General features: G+C 46.7%; 1 long non-coding RNA gene across 1 annotated transcript; it reads right to left on the bottom strand.

The window, feature by feature from the left end:
- Window positions 1-15,197: 15,197 nt before the first annotated feature.
- On the bottom strand, window positions 15,198-17,033 carry LOC136319946 (uncharacterized). Its single transcript, XR_010728242.1, has 3 exons — window positions 16,950-17,033; window positions 15,753-15,876; window positions 15,198-15,462 (listed from the first exon to the last, which is right to left on the bottom strand). It is a non-coding gene; the product is annotated as an uncharacterized lncRNA (long non-coding RNA).
- Between the last annotated feature and the right edge of the window lie 2,043 nt (window positions 17,034-19,076).

The following is a 19,076-nucleotide window of genomic DNA, read 5'->3' as shown; positions in this document are numbered from 1 at the left end:
GCCGTGGCTACTGGCTTTACACCTAACCTTCCCCAATTTCTTCGTGTGGCATAATGGTTGTCTGACATGGGAGGCATGAGGTTCATAGGAGAAACCCATTGCTTTAGCCATGATGGTCAAGAATTGTAAGAGGCCTGACCCGTGGTGGCACAGTGGGATAAAACGTCGACCTGGAACACTGAGGTTGCCGGTTCGAAACCCTGGGCTTGCCTGGTCAAGGCACATATGGTAGTTGATGCTTCCTGCTCCTCCCCCTTCTCTCTCTCTCTCTCTCTCTCTCTCCTTTCTCTCTAAAAATCAATAAATAAAATATTTAAAAAAAAAAAGAATTGTAAGAAAGGGTTCTCAAGGGATTACGGGGTTACCATGTCCCCAGGGAAATTGAGGACCTTGTGTGAACTAGATTAGCCCACTGTTGAGAAAATGAGTTTGTAAAATTAGTGTTTTTTTGTTTTTTTATTTACAGGGACAGTGAGAAAGTCAGAGAGAGGGATAGATAGGGACAGACAGACAGGAACGAAGAGAGATGAGAAGCATCAATCATCAGTTTTTCGTTGTGGCACCTTAGTTGTTCATTGATTGCTTTCTCATATGTGCCTTGACCGTGGGGGCTACAGCAGACCAAGTAACCCCTTGCTTGAGCCAGAGCCAGGGTCCAAGCTAGTGAGCTTTGCTCAAACCGGATGAGTCCGTGCTCAAGCTGGCAATCTCGGGGTCTCGAACCTGGGTTCTCCGCATCCCAGTCCAATGCTCTATCCACTGTGCCACCGCCTCGTCAGGAAAATTAGTGTTTTTTTTTTAGTTTGCTGCTTTTATTGTTAGAAATAGTGCTGGGGAGCCATTCAGCAGGGCAGTTGACTGCAAGTGGCAGATTGGATTACATTCCTGTTTGGGAGGGGCCATTGTTTTGCTAATGTCTGCTGTGGAAGGGTCAGAGAAAGAAGCCATGTTTGCAAAAAGGGAAAAAAAGGGGAAAAGCGCCTGACTTGTGGTGGCTCAGTGGATAAAGCGTCGACCTGGAAATGCTGAGGTCGCTGGTTTGAAACCCTGGGCTTGCCTGGTCAAGGCACATATGGAAGTTGATGCTTCCAGCTCCTTCCCCGTCTCTCTCTCCTCTCTCTCTCTCTCTGTCTCTCTCTCTCCCTCTCTCTCTCCTCTCTAAAAAATGAATAAATAAAATAAATTAAAAAAAAAAAAGGGGGGAAAGCGGCAGGGGGATAGTGCTGCCTTCATAGTGTTCAGGGACAGGGACCCTGCTGCACTCACTTATGCTCCAAGGAGCTGAGCCAAGTGGCGACTCCTTGCGCAGCTCCCGGTGCCTGCTCCGCCTTAGGCATCAGGAATCCCAGGCACCCCAACCCTTATATTGACTTGATGGTGTAAAGCACTGTGGGTCAAAAAGAGGGTTAGCATCTCTTATGCCAGCTAGATAGCTAAGAAATACTGAGTGCATTTTCACCATTTCTTATCTTTCTCAGTAAATCAGTGGTTCATTGGGGGTAGTAGTTTACAATCCTGTAAAGCCAGTAGCCACGGCCACCATCACAGCCATCTGGCCCATGCAGGTTCGCATTGGATTCGGACAGTCGGTAAAGAAACAACGGAGTCAAAACCTGATGGGCCATAGGCCCTGGCAGGTTGGCTCAGTGGTAGAGCGTTGGCCTGGCGTGCAGAAGTCCCGGGTTCGATTCCCGGCCAGGGCACACAGGAGAAGCGCCCATCTGCTTCTCCACCCTTCCCCCTCTCCTTCCTCTCTGTCTCTCTCTTCCCCTCCCGCAGCCGAGGCTCCACTAGAGCAAAGATGGCACGGGCGCTGGGGATGGCTCCTCGGCCTCTGCCCCAGGCGCTAGAGTGGCTCTGGTCAGCAACAGAGCGACGCCCCGGAGGGGCAAAGCATCGCCCCCTGGTGGGCAGAGCATCGCCCATGGTGGGCGTGCCGGGTGGATCCCGGTTGGGCGCATGCGGGAGTCTGTCTGACTGTCTCTCCCCGTTTCCGGCTTCAGAAAAATACAGGAAAAACAAAACAAAACTGGTGGGCCATTAGCTTTAATCCTAGCTTGCACCCAGCGGGCAGGTAAAAACACACACTGGGCTCCAAAACCCACTCATTCAGTGCTCACAGAGCTATCGACTTATCTGAGTTTATCCTAGGACAAAGGTTTGTACTTCACCAGCCTTGTTCACCTCTGTTCCCCATCTCCTTCCCTCTGCACAAACTGCACAAACTGGCTTCTTCAGCACTCTGCCATCTTGGCTGCTTCTCCTCTCCTCCACGTGGCCTTTATCTGCTCTCCTCTCTGCTTTCCTCCTAGAACGTAATAATTCTTCTCTAATGCTAATCTCAGGAACCGAGAGAGAGCAAGCTCCTGGTCTGCCCATTTTATAGTGTAGAAATCAAAACCTTTGATCCAATATACAAACAAGGAAGTCTCTGATATAAAGTCACTTATCTGAGGCATAATGGGATTCCTCATAAGAGAGCACCACCCCACATCATGCAATCAGTCAAGGGTGTGGGGCTTAAAACTAAGCCTTAGGCTATAATGACACTGCCGCTTACAGCCTGTCCTTCACACCCAATGCAAACTATAAGCGAGCAAACATGTATATCATATTTACAAACTTATTTGACCAACAAATCCTCTTATTGTAAATTGTACTAAATTTGTACTAATGATAAGGCATATAAAATTCTATAGTCTGCCAAATACAAAGACTTCCTTTTGTACCAAGGATCGTTGTTGTAGAAAAAGTATTTTCTTTTTGAAAAAATATTTTCTATGTTAGAGATGTATATGTTATTTCAAGAGTCTTTTGTTAATTCTCTTTTTTATTTGCAATTTCATAGCCCTGTGATGTTGAAATCTTGGTTTAAATATTAGGAGATATGTAATGATTATTAATGATATCTTTTTATATGGTGTATAGGTGTTCAGCTTATTATCATTTCTGAAGCAGTTAAAGGGGTAAGGTCCAGTCTGCTCATGAGCATGTAGACCGTGAAGGAAGTATTGTTCAATATTTGGTGACTAATATTACTATTGATTGGCTTAACAGTAGAATTCTCAACATAATAGGTGGAAAGGAGAAAATAGATGACTAATTGTGGTAGTAGGAAACATTTAAGTTTTGAGCCCAGATTAAAAGGACTGAAGTATGTGAACAGAAATTTGTTTCTCTTGAGCTTTTAGACATTATCTGTTAGGGTGCATAAAATTACAGCATAAATAAGGTATCTTTTCTTATAATGTAAAAGGGATTTATTATTAAGTAGAGCATAAGATTTATTTTATGAAATATTGGTCATTTTAGTTGGTGCTTTTAACTAGATCTTTAGAATTTGAGGCATAGATGTAATAGGAAATAATTTAAATCCTTTTTTCCCAAGTGACCTATAGAATTAGAAAGCTCAGAATCCCCTTTCTCGGAGAAGCCTCAAGCCCTAACAGGACTGTTAGAATCTGTACTGTACATGCGCTGCCCCCCTTAGGACAACCAAGACCACCTCGAGAAAATGTTTCTGGTTGCCTGGCCTAAGCAGGACCCTAACACCCAAGCAGGTAAGGAAATTCTGGACACTTTCCACCAGTTTCTGTTAGCCAGGATCAGGGAAGATACTAAGAAAAAGAACCATAGAGTTGTCTAAGGTGTCAGAAGTTATTCAGGATCCTCAGAAGATCCCGCAGCTTTCTTAGACTATGGAAAGCTTACAAAATCTATGCACCTCTAGACCTAGAGGCGCCAGAAGATACTAAGGCAGTCAACTTAGCCTTTACATAGCATTCAGCTCTAGGAATTAGAAAGGGAATGTATTATAAGTTTTTTTTTTTAAAAGGTAGAAACATTAGCTGCTAAAAAAAAACAACTAAGCATTTCGGAAGGGACATTGCTCCTCACTCACATAACTCTGTTTAGCCCCTAAGATGGCTAGTTAGCCAAAGACAGGTAAGAATCCTGAAGGCAGGAACAACCTAAGACAGGCACAGTGGAAGAGGGGCCATCAGGAGAAGGCTTAAGAACTAATAACGGTGAGGCTCAAACTCTCACCGCAACAATGCAGGAGCCTGCTCCCCTGAAATAGTGGCCATCATCCACTGTCCAGGGCACCAAAAGAGGGGGACTCCCTAGAACAGGGGTCGGGAAACTTTTTGGCTGAGAGAGCCATGAATGCCACATATTTTAAAATGTAATTCCGTGAGAGCCATACAATGACCCGTGTACCTTACGCATTATCCAATAAAAATTTGGTGTTGTCCCGGAGGACAGCTGTGATTGGCTCCAGCCAACCGCAACCATGAACATGAGCAGTAGGAAATGAATGGATTATAATACATGAGAATGTTTTTATATATATATATATATATATATATATATATATATATATATAATAGAAAACCCGGCAGTCATACGAAATGACCGCTGTTCTAGATATTATAAATTGTAATTAAAATGATTTGTGCAAAGGTGTCTGCTAATTCAAACTGAATTACCCAGGGCAGGTGGCGAGGACGCCCCTTTGCTTACTGCCCCACGGGGTTTCCCCCTTCTACTTGCTTAATTGCTTAAAGTAGAGTGCAATGAAGGAAACCACTGGTGGTACATTTCTTAAGAGCCACGCTAGCTCAATAAATAAAGGTGATTTAAATAATAAAATGTTAATTCACATGTCAAAGATCTCTTTGTACACAACATTTCTTTTTTTTTTTTAATTTTTATTTATTTATTTATTTATTTTTTACAGAGACAGAGAGAGGGATAGACAGGGACAGACAGGAACAGAGAGAGATGAGAAGCATCAATCATTAGTTTTTCATTGCGCGTTGCGATACCTTAGTTGTTCATTGATTGCTTTCTCGTATGTGCCTTGACCACAGGCCTTCAGCAGACCGAGTAACCCCTTGCTGGAGCCAGCGACCCTGGGTTCAAGCTGGTGGGCTTTTTCCCTCAAACCAGATGAGCCTGCACTCAAGCTGACAACCTTGGGGTCTCGAAACCGGGTCCTCTGCATCGCAGTCTGACACTCTATCCACTGCACCACCACCTGGTCAGGCCACAACATTTCTTGTGTAGATCTTTCCATCATTTTTAAGCTCGCCTTGCAGAAGGCCATCAATTATTTTTAATTTTATGTCCGTTCTTTCACGAACTCTTGAACAGGCAACATAAAGTTGACCATGTCCAAATGCAGGCTCAGGTAAAAAAAATGCCAACACGCTTTAGCGTTTGGCCCTGAGACTTATTGATGGTCATAGCAAAGGCAAGTTTTACAGGAAACTGTCTACGTCTCAATTGAAACGGCAACCCTGTTTGAGACGGAGCCAAATAAATTCTTGGAATGACATGTATTTCACCTTTAGAGGAGCCAGTCAAAGACTTAGCTATTATGACATTATTTTTCAATTGGAGAACCTCTAGTCTTGTACCATTGCAAAGACCCCTTCTAGTGTTAAGATTTCTTAACAGCATAATAATTACTCCAATCTCTAACCTCAATTTGTGAGGTGGCATGCCAGAAGGCGGGACTATTTGAATGCGGTGGCAACTTCGCCCCATTGGCTAGTACAGTTACGCAAGCAACCAATAAGCTATCGGCGACAAACAGACACTTAAGCCGCATATAATAAAGATATATATATATATATATATATATATATATATATATATATATATATATTTTTTTTTTTTTTTTTACAGAGACAGAGAGTCAGAGAGAGGGATAGACAGGGACAGACAGACAGGAACGGAGATGAGATGAGAAGCATCAATTATCAGTTTTTCGTTGCGCGTTGCAACACCTTAGTTGTTCATTGATTGCTTTCTCATATGTGCCTTGACCGTGGGCCTTCAGCAGACCAAGTAACCCCTTGCTCAAGCCAGCAACCTTGGGTCCAAGCTAGTGAGCTTTTGCTCAAACCAGATGAGCCCGCGCTCAAGCTGGCGACCTCAGGGTCTCGAACCTGGGTCCTTCTGCATCCCAGTCCGACGCTCTATCCACTGCGCCACCACCTGGTCAGGTGAGAACGTTTTATATTTTTAACATAATTTTTTTTTTTCAGCGAGAGAGAGGGATAGACAGGGACAGACAGACAGGAACGGAGAGAGATGAGAAGCATCAATCATTAGTTTTTCATTGCGCATTGCAACACCTTAGTTGTTCATTGATTGCTTTCTTATATGTGCCTTGACCGCGGGCCTTCAGCAGACCGAGTAACCCCTTGCTCGAGCCAGCAACCTTGGGTTCAAGCTGGTGGGCTTTTTGCTCAAACAAGATGAGCCTGCACTCAATCTGGCGACCTCGGGGTCTCAAACCTGGGTCCTCTGCATCCCAGTCCAACGCTCTATCTACTGCGCCACCGCCTGGTCAGGCTTAACATAATTTTTTTATTAAATATTTGTCTGCGAGCCATGTACAGCCATCAAAAGAGCCACATCTGGCCCTGGCTGGTTGGCTCAGTGGTAGAGCGTCGGCCTGGCATGCAGGAGTCCTGGGTTTGATTCCTGGCCAGGGCACACAGGAGAAGTGCCCATCTGCTTCTCCACCCCTCCCCCTCTCCTTCCTCTCTGTCTCTCTCCTCCCCTCCTGCAGCCAAGGCTCCATTGGAGCAAAGTTGGCCCGGGCGCTGAGGATGGCTCTATGGCCTCTGCCTCAGGCACTAGAATGGCTCTGGATGCAACAGAGCAACAGCCCAGATGGGTGGAGCATCGCCCCCTGGTGGGCATGCCTGGTGGATCCCGGTCAGGCACATGTGGGAGTCTGTCTGACTGCCTCCCCGTTTCCAACTTCAGAAAAAAAAAAAAAGAGCCACATCTGGCTCACGAGCCATAGGTTCCTGACCCCTGCCCTAGAAAATCAAGAAAAACCAAGCAGCTGATGATACTACCAATAAGGTAGCCCTAAAACCAGTGGGGTTTTTAGGAAATTTTAGTAACTTTACTGGAACCCTTGTTGCCAAAGGTTTTTTTGCAACCAATTAGAAAAAGATTTTACCAGCATGAAAGGGATAACTAAGAATAAGAAGAAATAATTAGAAAAGCCAGACTTAGAATCTACTGCAGAAGGTATAATGTCTGAGTGTTTAGTCTGTGCCCAAATAGATACTAAGCAAAGTAATTATAAAGAGAAACAGGGAGGGAGGAACTGTCCCAGGTGAACATTTAGAAATAGATTTTACTAAAGTAATTGACACCTTTCTAGGATAGATAGAAGCTTTTCCTACTAGAAATGAGACCGCAGTAACAGCTGTTAAGAAATTGCTATATATCGCCTGACCAGGTGGTGGCTCAGTGAATAGAGCATCAGACTGGGATGCGGAGGACCCAGGTTCGAGACCCTGAGGTTGCCAGCTTGAGGGAGGACTCATCTGGTTTGAGCAAAGTTCACCAGCTTGGACCCAACTCGCTGGCTCGAGCAAGGGGTTACTCGGTCTGCTGAAGGCCCGCGGTCAAGGTACATAAGAGAGAGCAATCAATGAACAACTAAGGTGTTGCAACGAAAAGCTGATGATTGATGTTATCATCTCTCCATTCCTGCCTGTCTGTCCCTATCTATCCTTCTCTCTGACTCGCTCTGTCTCTGTAAGAAAAAAAAAAAGAAAGAAAAAATGAAATTGCTATATGAAATTATTCCCAGATTTAGCTTGCCCATTAATATTGGGTCTAATGATGGGCCTGCATTTGTATCCAAGATCTCACAGCTAGTAGGAAAGGCACTCAATATTAATTGGAAATTACACTGTGTCTACAGGCCCCAAAGTTCAGGGCAGGTAGAATGCATGAATCAAATCTTTTTTTTTTCTTTTTTTTACAGAGACAGAGAGTGAGTCAGAGAGAGGGATAGACAGGGACAGACAGACAGGAATGGAGAGAGATGAGAAGCATCAATCATTAGTTTTTCATTGCGCGTTGCAACACCTTAGTTGTTCATTGATTGCTTTCTCATATGTGCCTTGACTGCGGGCCTTCAGCAGACCGAGTAATCCCTTGCTGGAGCCAGCGACCTTGGGTTCAAGCTGGTGGGCTTTTACTCAAACCAGATGAGCTCGTGCTCAAGCTGGCTACCTCGGGGTCTCAAACCTGGGTCCTCTGCATCCCAGTCTGACACTCTATCCACTGCCTGGTCAGGCTGAATCAAGTCTTAAAGGAGCCTGACCTGTGGTGGTGCAGTGGATAAAGCGTTGACCTGGAAATGCTGAGGTTGCCAGTTTGAAACCCTGGGCTTGCCTGGTCAAGGCACATATGGGAATTGATGCTTCCAGCTCCTCCCCACCTTCTCTCTCTGTCTCTCTTCTCTCTCTGTCTCTCCCTCTCCTCTCTAAATAAATAAATAAATAAATAAATAATTTTAAAAAATTAAAATCTTAAAGGAAACTTTAACCAAATTTGTTTTTGAAACTGGTGAAAAGTGGCCCACCTTACTCCCCTTAGCCCTCCTTAGGGCAAGGTACACCCCCTACAGGGAAGGATTCACTCCTTTTGAAATAAAGTTTAGGAGACCCGCTCCCTTACTACCAAAACTCAGAGAAGAAATGAAAGCTGAGTTAAGTAACCACTGCTTCCTTAAATACTTTGCAGGGTCTACAGATTACTCAGCAGGCTGTCCAAAAGACTGTCCGAGAGGTGATTCCAGCACTGCCAGGAGATCTGATACATCCCTTCCAGCCCGGAGACTCAGTCTGGGTAAAGAAGTACATCACCCAATGACTGACTCCCACGTGGATGGGTCCACACACCATGATCTTGACCACTCTTACTGCTGCCAAGGTAGAAGGCATACCCACTTGGGTCCACCACAGCTGGTTGAAGCCTGCAGTCCCAGTAGAGACACCCTTGTGGACAGTGGAGACTGACCCCACCGACCCTTGTAAGTTGATCCTGAGAAGGACAGCATGCCCTGCTCCAGCCACAAACCGGAAGCTGGCTGGTCTACACACGACTGATGCCTGAGGAAACCCAGCGAGGATCTCCTTTAATTTAACTTTGGGGAGGGAGGGAAACTGAGGTCAAAGGAAAGCCAGAACAAGTTGTCTTAAGGGTTAATGCATGTACCACTATGAGTCATACAGAAGGGAGATGTAAGTCCCTTCCATAGAAGGGAAGCTACAAAGTAAATGAAAAAAAAATATATGCTTATACTTAATCTATAAATACTAGCTACTTAGAGGGAGGACACCTCCAAAAGGAAGTATACTTTAAAGAAAATTACTTATTGCCAGCTTGGTTGTCACTAAAGGTTAAGATTTTTAAAAATAAGAGTTCTGACTAGAAAGGAATTGTATCGTGTTGATAATAAAAGGTATAAGGTATTGAAATACTTTTGAAAGAAAAAGGAAGAAAGTAAGTTGTTATGAAAGACAGTTATTTCTGAATAGATAATAAAGTTCATAAAAATTAAAGGTTTATGTAAGTTGCAGAAGGTTTGTACAGGTTGTTTGTACTGATTAATTAATCAGTAGCATTTGTTTCTTCAGTAGATTGTATTACTGTTAATGAAAACATCAAGTCTACCTGTTAAATATGAACAGAAGGCACCACCCTTTCTGTTGCATGTTATAGGCTGATGTTCCTACTTACAGGATCTGCAGATCACTAATCCTAGCTTTAATTTTAGGCCCCTGCCTACTCAACAGCGTCGTGCACCTTGTTAAAATGAGTCAAGGATTTGACCCATGATATAAAAACCCCTCCTGAGAGGAGGGGTTACTAATGGACCCACAGTGGGATGGTACCCTGGAGCGCCTCAGAACTGTACCCTCATTCCGGCCAGCATCTAGCACCTGCTCACACAGGTGCTCACACAGGTGGTAGGACAGGTCTTTGCAGTTCCCTACCCTCTCTCATCCTTAGAGCAACACATTAGGTGTGTGTGTGTGTGTGGGGGGGGTGTTTCTCTGCCTCCTTTTATAGCTGACATCCAGGGGCTCAGAGAGAGGCAGGGCCTTGTCCAACACCACACAGCCAGTGGGGAGGGGATGTCAGGACTCCAGGCTCTTGGAGGGCAGGGCTGAGACCAGGAGGTGTGCAGGGTGGTAAAGAGATTATGGGAGGGGGGCTTCTCCTGTGGTTGAAGGGCAGAGGTATAAGGGTTGGGGAGGACCTAGGATCACAGGGCAAAGGGCCTGAGCTGTGAGATGGGCAGCAGAAGGGCAGGGAAGATTCCTCAAAGTCCTGGGAGGTGAGGAGGTGGCCGGCAGCAGTGGGAGGAGGAAATGAATGTGCACTCACTCAACCATTAGCAGATCTTAGGGCCTGCTAGGGCTAGCCCCAGGCAGCCTCGGATGCAGGGAGAGGCCAGCTAGGACACCCAGCCCACTGTGCTCAGGAAGGGTGTGGTCTGGAGTGAGGAGGTACAGAGAGGTAGCTGGCGCTCACCTTGTAGGATGAGAAAGGCTATGGAGGATGGAGGGCAGCTAGGCCTGGGTGGGTGGGCAGGAAGGCACTGAAGAAGGAGAAGGCGTTTGTGGCAGGGAAATGATCAATCTGTAAGGCAACACTCACTGAGCGCCTGCTATGTGCCTGGCTGTTTTAGTGCTGTGCACAGTGCCTGGGCTAGCCTAACGCCAGCTGGAAGCTGGTACTGTTAGCATCCCCGCTCACCGGCTGCAGAACTCTGGTGCTGAGAAATCAGTGATTTGCTCAAGGTCACACAGCTGGCAGAGCTGGCTCTGAACTGTGCAGGGAGGCTCCAGAGTCCGGCCCTTAACCACACTGCAGCTGCCTCCCAGAGCAGGGGATCACAGGCAGGGGACTGCACACCTGGGGCTGTGGAAGGGGCTGCTGTCAGGGGGCAGACTTTTGCTTTGTGCTGTTTACCTAGAGGCAGAGGATGAGCACACTGAAGGTGACAACACTTTCGATTAAATCCCACCTCGTGCACTCACGACCTCTCAGAGACCGTCTTCCCCTTGGTAAGATGGGGAAAGTACAGCCTTGAAGCTCATGGAGATAAAGCCCAGTGCCTGGGCTACAGTGGGTGCTCAGTAAACTGGGGTCCCTTTCCTCCTTTGTACTCCTGAGTAGATCAGAGACAGAGTCAGAGAGGCTTCTCTCTGGATCCCTTCCCAGGAGTCTAAAAGGGTCTCCTTGTCCAGCCCACTGTATGCAGGTAGCAGGCCTGTCTTTGGCCAGAGGTGCCCTGCAGAGTAGGAAATTCTTTGACGATGCTAGGGATGGGGACGAAGGCAGTGATGAAGAGAACAGCCGTGATGGGAAGAATGATTGTGGAACTGGGTAATGACATGGCGCTCTGGCTCCACCCTGACATTCCTGAACCAAGGCAGGAGCATAGCTCTGGGAGTGTGTGAGTGTGAGCACCCAGAAAACTCCGCTGTGGGCATGATGGTCTTGGCTCTGTCACCCCGCCCACAGGTCATGGCCCTTGATGACTTCCTCTGCCCTGCCCTTTCTACTCTGACAGAGCATGGCCCATGGGATCAACTGCCCAGGAAGCCACATTTCTTAGAAGGTTGTAACCAAATCCCAGAGCTAGGAGCCACTCTGCTCTGCTCTGCACCTGTGCTGGACAGGGCAGGAACACAGGGCTGCTGACTGACTCTACCAGCCCCACTTGCTCTGCTGAGTTAAGATGGTGACAGAAAGGCTGCTTTGTACCAGTCCCTTGGCAGACTCTGTGGAGAGCCGCCCTGCTGTGGAAACTCACAGGGGCATCAGGGAAGGTGCCCCAGTGAGACACCCAGGAGGCACTGAGAGGAGGAAGAAAGGTCAACCTTGGAGGATGGGATGCTCTAACCCAGGGGTCTCAAACTCGCGGCCCGCGGGCCGCATGCGGCCCACCGAACAATTTTGTGCAGCCCGCAGACTAATCCACGAAGTTCAAAATATTTTGGATAAAATTAAGTAAGCCTAGGGGCCTACTTGTATTTTTCATTTCTCTAGCATCCTAGCTAGATATTAGCTTAGTTAACAGCAGTTGCGATGCGAACTACAGTTTCTGGTCGTTTTGTGACACTGAGTAAACTGCATGTACGATTGTGCTTGTTGTACTGATTTTTTTTGTTTTCAACTGCAGTGAGAAAAGTGTTGTGTAACAGTTGCCTTTTGTAGACCTAGTGCGGCCCGCCGAATGGCTGAGATCTTGCTCTGCGGCCCACATGCTGAGTTGAGTTTGAGACCCCTGCTCTAATCCATTGAGCAGAAGGCCGCCCCAGCTTTGTCCTTCTTCCTGAGGGAGATTGAGGAGTCTTGTGTTAGGCTGGCCCTGAGGCAGGTCCTGGGAACCAGGGCCAAGTCTCATGAGGCAGACCTTCCCTAAGTTCAGGACTTCCCACAGGACCTCCAAAGCCTCTCAACCTTCTCTGGCTTGTGCAGATTGGACAGAACAAGACTATGCTTGTTCAGCTTAGCCTGGAGAGAGGCGCTGAGAGAGACCAGATGTTTGGCTCTGCCCTGTTCTCTGTGAGAGTCAGGCATGTCCCCCCACTTTGGGGGTTCAGGTCCCAAACCAGCACACACGCGCGTATTTCTGGCAACCCAGCACTGGGCCTAGAGCCAGGTGTGGGTGCAGGGGACTCACCCCCCTCTCTAGGCTCCTCTTCTCCCCCTGGGCATGAGAGGCTGCTGGCAGAACCAGTCAGGACCCAGCTCTGTGAACATGGACACCAAGCCGGAAAGCCCTTCTCCATTTGTTGCTAAAGCTTTCTCGCGGATTGCCAGGGTCAAAAGGCTCTTGCAGACGGTCCAGTCCACTTGATAGATGGGAAAGCCAAGTTTCCTAGGGTAAGACGACCTGCCTGGGGTCCCAGTGTGGAATCATGGCCAGGCCAGGCCAGGCGCTTTCCCTCCCGCAGCGAACACGTGTGCCCACCTGGGCTAGAACTCGGGCGCCGGGCACGAGGAGAGCGTTCCCCTGCTGCCCTCGTGTGGCCACCGCGGGCGCTGCAGTCGGGTCGTTGTAGTGCCCCGGGGTACGGGTCACACGGGGCGGGGGCACTCCTTGGTGCCAATCTCAGGGCAGATGTGAAGGGGGGGCACTGACAGAGAGAAGATGGATCCCAACCGTTCGAAACTCATGAGCCTGAGACTACTACCCCTAGAAGTGTACTGAACGCACTCGCTTACAATGGGAAAAGGAGGCGTGCTTCTGGGAGGCCCTGTCACTTGAACTCCCTGTCTTGGAGTGATGCAGGCCACAGCTGAACTGTGTGCTGGCCTGAATATAGCCAGGCTTTGGAAACTGACAGAGGGGAGTTCCTGGAGCTCAGCAGCTGCCCCTTAACCTCTCCATGCCTCCTTTTTCTCTGGGAAAAACTGGTGAACACATACCTGTCTTGAAGATTAGACCGTCTTGAGGATTAACCGGGGTAGTATTTAAAGCATCCAGCCCGGTGCCTGGTCCCAGGTCGGGTGAGCTCGGCCTCTCTCTATCCCTCCCCTCCATGCATCTCCCAAAGGTGGGAGAAGGCCCCTGGAGGTCTGGGGACAGAGCACCAAGCCACATTACTCACACAGTGAGTGTGCTTCCCCCTTCAGAACTGTAATTCCTTTGATGGTCCCGATGAAGGTCTCTACCTAGTGCTAGTGGACACTGCTTCCTAACCTCCCTGTAAAGGAGCAGTGGCCTCAGGCCTAGGTTCCCGGGGCTGCCGGGAAAGAGCACTGTAGGATTTCTGCCTTCACCTTCTGTCTATAGCAAGTTAATACTGGTTTTTACTTATGGTAGAGAGAGAAAGTTTTCTTTTAAAATAAATTTGTTTAAGTAAAAAAGTGAGTTGATTCGATATAATGTGTTTTATTTTTTTTCCGGATTACTTCTATTTTTTTTTAAATTTTCTTTACTTATTTTATTTATTATTATTTTTTAAAATATTTTATTTATTGATTTTTTAGAGAGAGAGAGACAGAGAGAGAAAGAAGGGGGAGGAGCAGGAAGCATCAACTCCCATATGTGCCTTGACCAGGCAAGCCCAAGGTTTTGAACCAGCGACCTTAGTGTTCCAGGTCGACGCTTTATCCCACTGCGCCACCACAGGTCAGGCCTCAATATAATGTTTTAAAGTCAATGGAGTTGAAAGGCACACAGCTGTGACAACAAAGGGGCCGGTGGGGTGAGGATGACTACAGTTGGGACTGGAAGGCCTCCTACCTCCCTCTCAGGGCTCAAAGGTGAGGCTGGAGCCTCTCATTCTGTGGAATCAGTTCGGACATTCAGCCCAGCACCCACTGTGTGCTGAAGCCGTCGCCCCTCAAGTCTCCTCTTTGGTGGGGAGCCAAGCCCCAGCCCAGGCAGGGTCCCCCGCCAAGCTGGGTATGCACATCTCCGGGAGGAATGTCGAGGATATGGACTGAGCATATTGGGTCAGGGGGAAGTTGGGGACAGAAAGACCCTTCTGGCTGAAACAGTTGGGAAGACCTCCTGGAGGAGGCAGGCCTTGAACATAAGGACATGGAGAAACTGCTGGGGTCTCCTACCACTTTGGGGGCCCTGAATACCAGGCCAAGGGGTGTAGACCTTTTGGTGCAGTCACAACTGCCCTCCAAGGCCACAGAGAACCCAAAACTCTAGCCTGGAGAAATGTTTACCTGAAAGCATGGAGAAATTAGAAGTCCTCCTTCCCGACCCAGGTTCGAGACCCCAAGGTCGCCAGCTTGAGCGCATGCTCATCTGGATTAAGCAAAAAGCTCACCAGCTTGGACCCAAGGTCGCTGGCTCAAGCAAGGGGTTACTCGGTCTGCTGAAGGCCCGCAGTCATGGCACATATAAGAGAGCAATCAATGAACAACTAAGGTGTCGCCACAAAAACTGATGATTGATGCTTCTCATCTCTCTCCATTCCTGTCTGCCTGTCCCTATCTATCCTTCCCTTTGACTCTCACTCTCTGTCCCTGTAAAAAAATAAAAATAAAAGTCCTCCTTCCCACCCTCAACTCACACCTGCTGGCCCTCCGCCTGGCCAGCCTATGTTGCAAAAATCTCCGTTTCCATTTCCTCTGCTCTAGGCAAGTCCCTGTCTTCTGGAAACTAGCATTTATCGAAGAGCCTGCTCTGTTTTTATCATTACATGAGACTCTTGATCCACATGTTGCTGCCCTGAGAGCCAGGAACTGTTACTACCTGCTACAGATGAGGACCTGGAGGTCAGGGAGAGGGATTCTTGTTGAACTCAGGTATCTTTTATTTATTTTTATTTTTATTCATTTTAGAGAGGAGACAGAGAGAGACAGAGAGAGGAGAGAAAGACAGGGGGGAGGAGCTGGAAGCATCAACTCCCATATGTGCCTTGACCAGGCAAGTCCAGGGTTTCGAACCGGCGACCTCAGCATTTCCAGGTCGAGGCTTTATCCACTGCGCCACCACAGGTCAGGCGAACTCGGGTATCTTGACTGCAGCAGGGCACTGACTGCTGGGCAGTGCTGCCTTTTGCAAGTGGCTCCCAACTTGTATGAACTCCTGGGGGCTGGGCCAGGGTCTCCTCTGGGCCTGGCATGGGCCTGGCATGTACCAGACTCCTAGTGAATTTTGAATGAGTGAACCAAGATACAAATGAGCGACAGATTGGTTTGTGAGTGACCCAGAGACATCACCCTAAGACTCTACAACACTATGGGCCTGAAGGACACACAGGAGCTGGTCCTGGTGGTTGCCTCCGGGCATGAGATAGAGGAAGAGGAAGGAGGAAACCTTACTTTTCTGTTTGAATGTTTATGTTACCTATTATAATGTGCATATATAATGTGTTATGATTAAGATGCATTACCATGTGCATGTTCAATAAATAAATATGGAAATAAACAATCACCTGGGGAATTCCTCAAACATGTGGATTCCTGGGCTGCAGCCTCAGAGGGTAGAAGCAGCAGGTCTGGGGGTGGTGGGGGACCAGCATGAGTTTTCTAGATGATTCTGTCACAGGTGGTTCTGGACTACATTTTGGAAACAAAATCACCAGCTGGGCTCATTTGCATTTATTTTGCATATATTTGCATGACTTCCCTGTGTTAACCCTTATCCTCCTTTCTGTTTGGTCCTATGAGAGCTTTCCCCTACCCACCTCGTCCCCTAGCACAGCCCTCATGCTTAGACCTGGACAAGGCCAGGCTATCTTACCCCTCTCCCAGCCAAATGTCATTATTTTCCCCCTTTTTACTGAATTTCTTGGGGTGACCCTGGTTAAAAAGATTAACAGATTTCAGGTGCACAATTCTACAACATATCATCTGTACTCTGTATTGTGTGTTCAGCACCCAAGTCTCCATCCATCACCCTTAATCCCCTTTATACCATCCACCTCCCCCAAACCCCCCAAATGTCATTCACTAACCCCATCTCCACATTCTCCTAGTTCCCCAAGGCCTGGCACACATACATCACCTCCCCAGAAACCTCCCTCACCCAGCAGCTAAAGGTCTGCTATGAATTCCACACTCTATCACCCCTTCAATTCCCAAAACACTTGTTTTTCTGTTACAAGAGTCCCTGTGTGTTGAACATCCACTGTGCAACCAAGGCTGAGCTGGGCCCTTCACCCCCTTTCCCACCCAGCTCTCCGGAGTCCCCATGAACCTGAACTCCGCTAGGCAAATTTTACAGGACACTGAGCCTTAGGGAAATCATATGACTCGCTAGAAATTCTCCCTCTTTCCATCCCACCAACCAGCTTCTCAAAATGCCCTTGAGATTTTCACTCATCTTAAGGTTATTTGGGTTTTGTTTTGCTTCATTTGCTTGAATTGAGTCTTTAAAATTACACAAGTCATACTGTAAAAACATGCAACCAATCCAGAAATAGTTGATGTAAAATATACGTTCCCTCCCCTCTCTGCCTTCCCTACCAATAACACTCTCTAAGCAGAGCCATTGTGAACAGTCGGGGGTATCCTTCCAACCTCTTATGCATTTACATACAGATGTGATATCTGCTAATATATAGACATAACATTTTTATTGGTAGAATTGCAAAAAATACAACAACACAAACACCCATGTATGTACTTACCACCAGAAATAATCACCAACTGCACCTTCCACCCTCTTCTGATTTTCCTTACAGATTGACCACATATACGGGTCTTCTTTTTCTCAATGTACTCTTTTTTTGTGTGACAGAGACAGAGAAAAACAGAGAGAGGGACAGATAGGGACAAACAGACAGGGAGGGAGAGAGATGAGAAGCATCAATTCTTCATTGCGACTTCTTTTTTTTTTTTTGGTATTTTTCCTAAGTTAGAAGCAGGTAGGCAGACAGACTCCTGCATGCGCCCGACCGGGATCCACCGGGCATGCCCACCAGGGGGCGATGCTCTGCCCATCTGGGGCATTGCTCTGGTGCCACAGGAGCCATTTTAGTGCCTGAGGCGAAGGCCATGGAGTTGTCCTCAGTGCCTGGGCAAACTTTGCTCCAGTGGGTTTTGGCTGTGGGAGGGGAAGAGAGAGACAGAGAAGAAGGAGAGGGGGAGGGGTGGAGAAGCAGATGGGCGCTTCTCCTGTGTGTGCTGACCTGAACCTGGGATTTTCACAAGCTGGGCCAGCGCTCTACCACTGAGCCAACCGGCCAGGGCCTCATTGTGGCTTCTTAGTTGTTCATTGATTGCTTTCTCATATGTGCCTTGACCAGGAAGCTACAGCAGAGTGAGTGACCCCTTGCTCAAGCCAGTGACCTTTGGGCTCAAGCCAGCGACCATGGGGTCATATCTATGATCCCATGCTCAAGCCATCAATCCCACGCTCAAGCTGGATGAGCCTGCACTCAAGCCAGCGACCTTGGGGTTTCTAACCTGGGTCCTCTGCATCCCAGTCCTATACTCTATCCACTGCTCCACTGCCTGGTCAGGCTCAATGTACTCTTAAATAAAAAGTTTAGAAAAAAAAAAGTTTAGGATGAGAATTGCTAAATTATCATGTGTGCAACATGTTTAAATTTATTAGGCACAGCTAAATTATTTTCCAAGGAGATTAAGCCAATTTTCACTCCCAACCAAACTAGATTAGATTCCCGCTCAGCCACAGCCTTGTCAAATGTGGAACTGTTCAATCTTATAATTTTTTAAAATTTTTTAATTAATTTTTTTATTAATTTTTAGAGAGGAGAGAGTGAGAGAGAGAGAGAAAGAGAAGGGGGAGGGAGGAGCAGGAAGCATCAACTCCCATATGTGCCTTGACCTGGCAAGCCCAGGGTTTTTTGAACTGGCGACCTCAGCGTTTCCAGGTCGACGCTTTATCCACTGCACCACCACAGGTCAGGCCAATCTTATAATTTTTGTTAAACTTGTGGGAGTAAAATTCTAACTCTTGTGGCTTTAATTTACATTTTTGTGATTACTAATGATATTGAATATCTGTCCTTTTTATGTCTTCTACATCCTTAGTAATTCTTTTTTTAAAAAAAAATATTGATTTATTTTAGAGAGAGAAGAAGGGAGGGTGAAAGAGACAGAAACACCACTCTGTTCCTGTATGTGCTGCAACCAGGGGCCAAACCAGCAACTTGTGTGCGTCAGGTCAATGTTCTAACCAACCGAGCTATCTAGCCAGGGCACTCTTAGTGATTCTTTCTTCTTCTTTTCTCTTCTTGATATTATCAGTCATTGAAAGACTTGTGATAAAAATCTCTAATTGTGATAATGGATTTGTTAATTTTTTCTTGTTTTGCTTTATATGTTTTGAGGTTATGTTATCAGTTGTATAAGAGTTTAGAATTGTTATATCTCCTTGCAGTTATAATCTCTTCTTTGTTTCTAATAATGCTTTTGCTTTGAAGCCTGGTTTGTTATTAATATAGCGATAAATCTTTTGGCGTTTATCCTTTTCCAAACAAAGGACAATTTATTTGCATCCCCCTCTTCCTCTTATCTGGGCCAAAACACTTCCAAACTACCGGTTGGCCTAAGTTAGAGGTGACTTGATTTCTTATTTTAAAATATTTATGTTATGGAAATTTTGCAACATGTACAAAAGTACAGAATTGTATAAACTAGACCTTTATTTCCCCGTCAACTAGCTTAGGTATATATCAAAGCAATATATTTATCCCTAATGACTTCCCATCCCATATTATTTTGAAGCAAATCCTAAATGTCACATCAGTTAATCACCAAATATTTAAATATGTAGAAAACTTGTATTA

This window comes from Saccopteryx bilineata, chromosome 1 (assembly GCF_036850765.1).
Source record: "Saccopteryx bilineata isolate mSacBil1 chromosome 1, mSacBil1_pri_phased_curated, whole genome shotgun sequence".
Classification (NCBI taxonomy): domain Eukaryota; kingdom Metazoa; phylum Chordata; class Mammalia; order Chiroptera; family Emballonuridae; genus Saccopteryx; species Saccopteryx bilineata.
The sequence above is the reverse complement of the archived record's forward strand: the minus strand, read 5'-3'. Positions and strand labels throughout refer to the sequence as shown.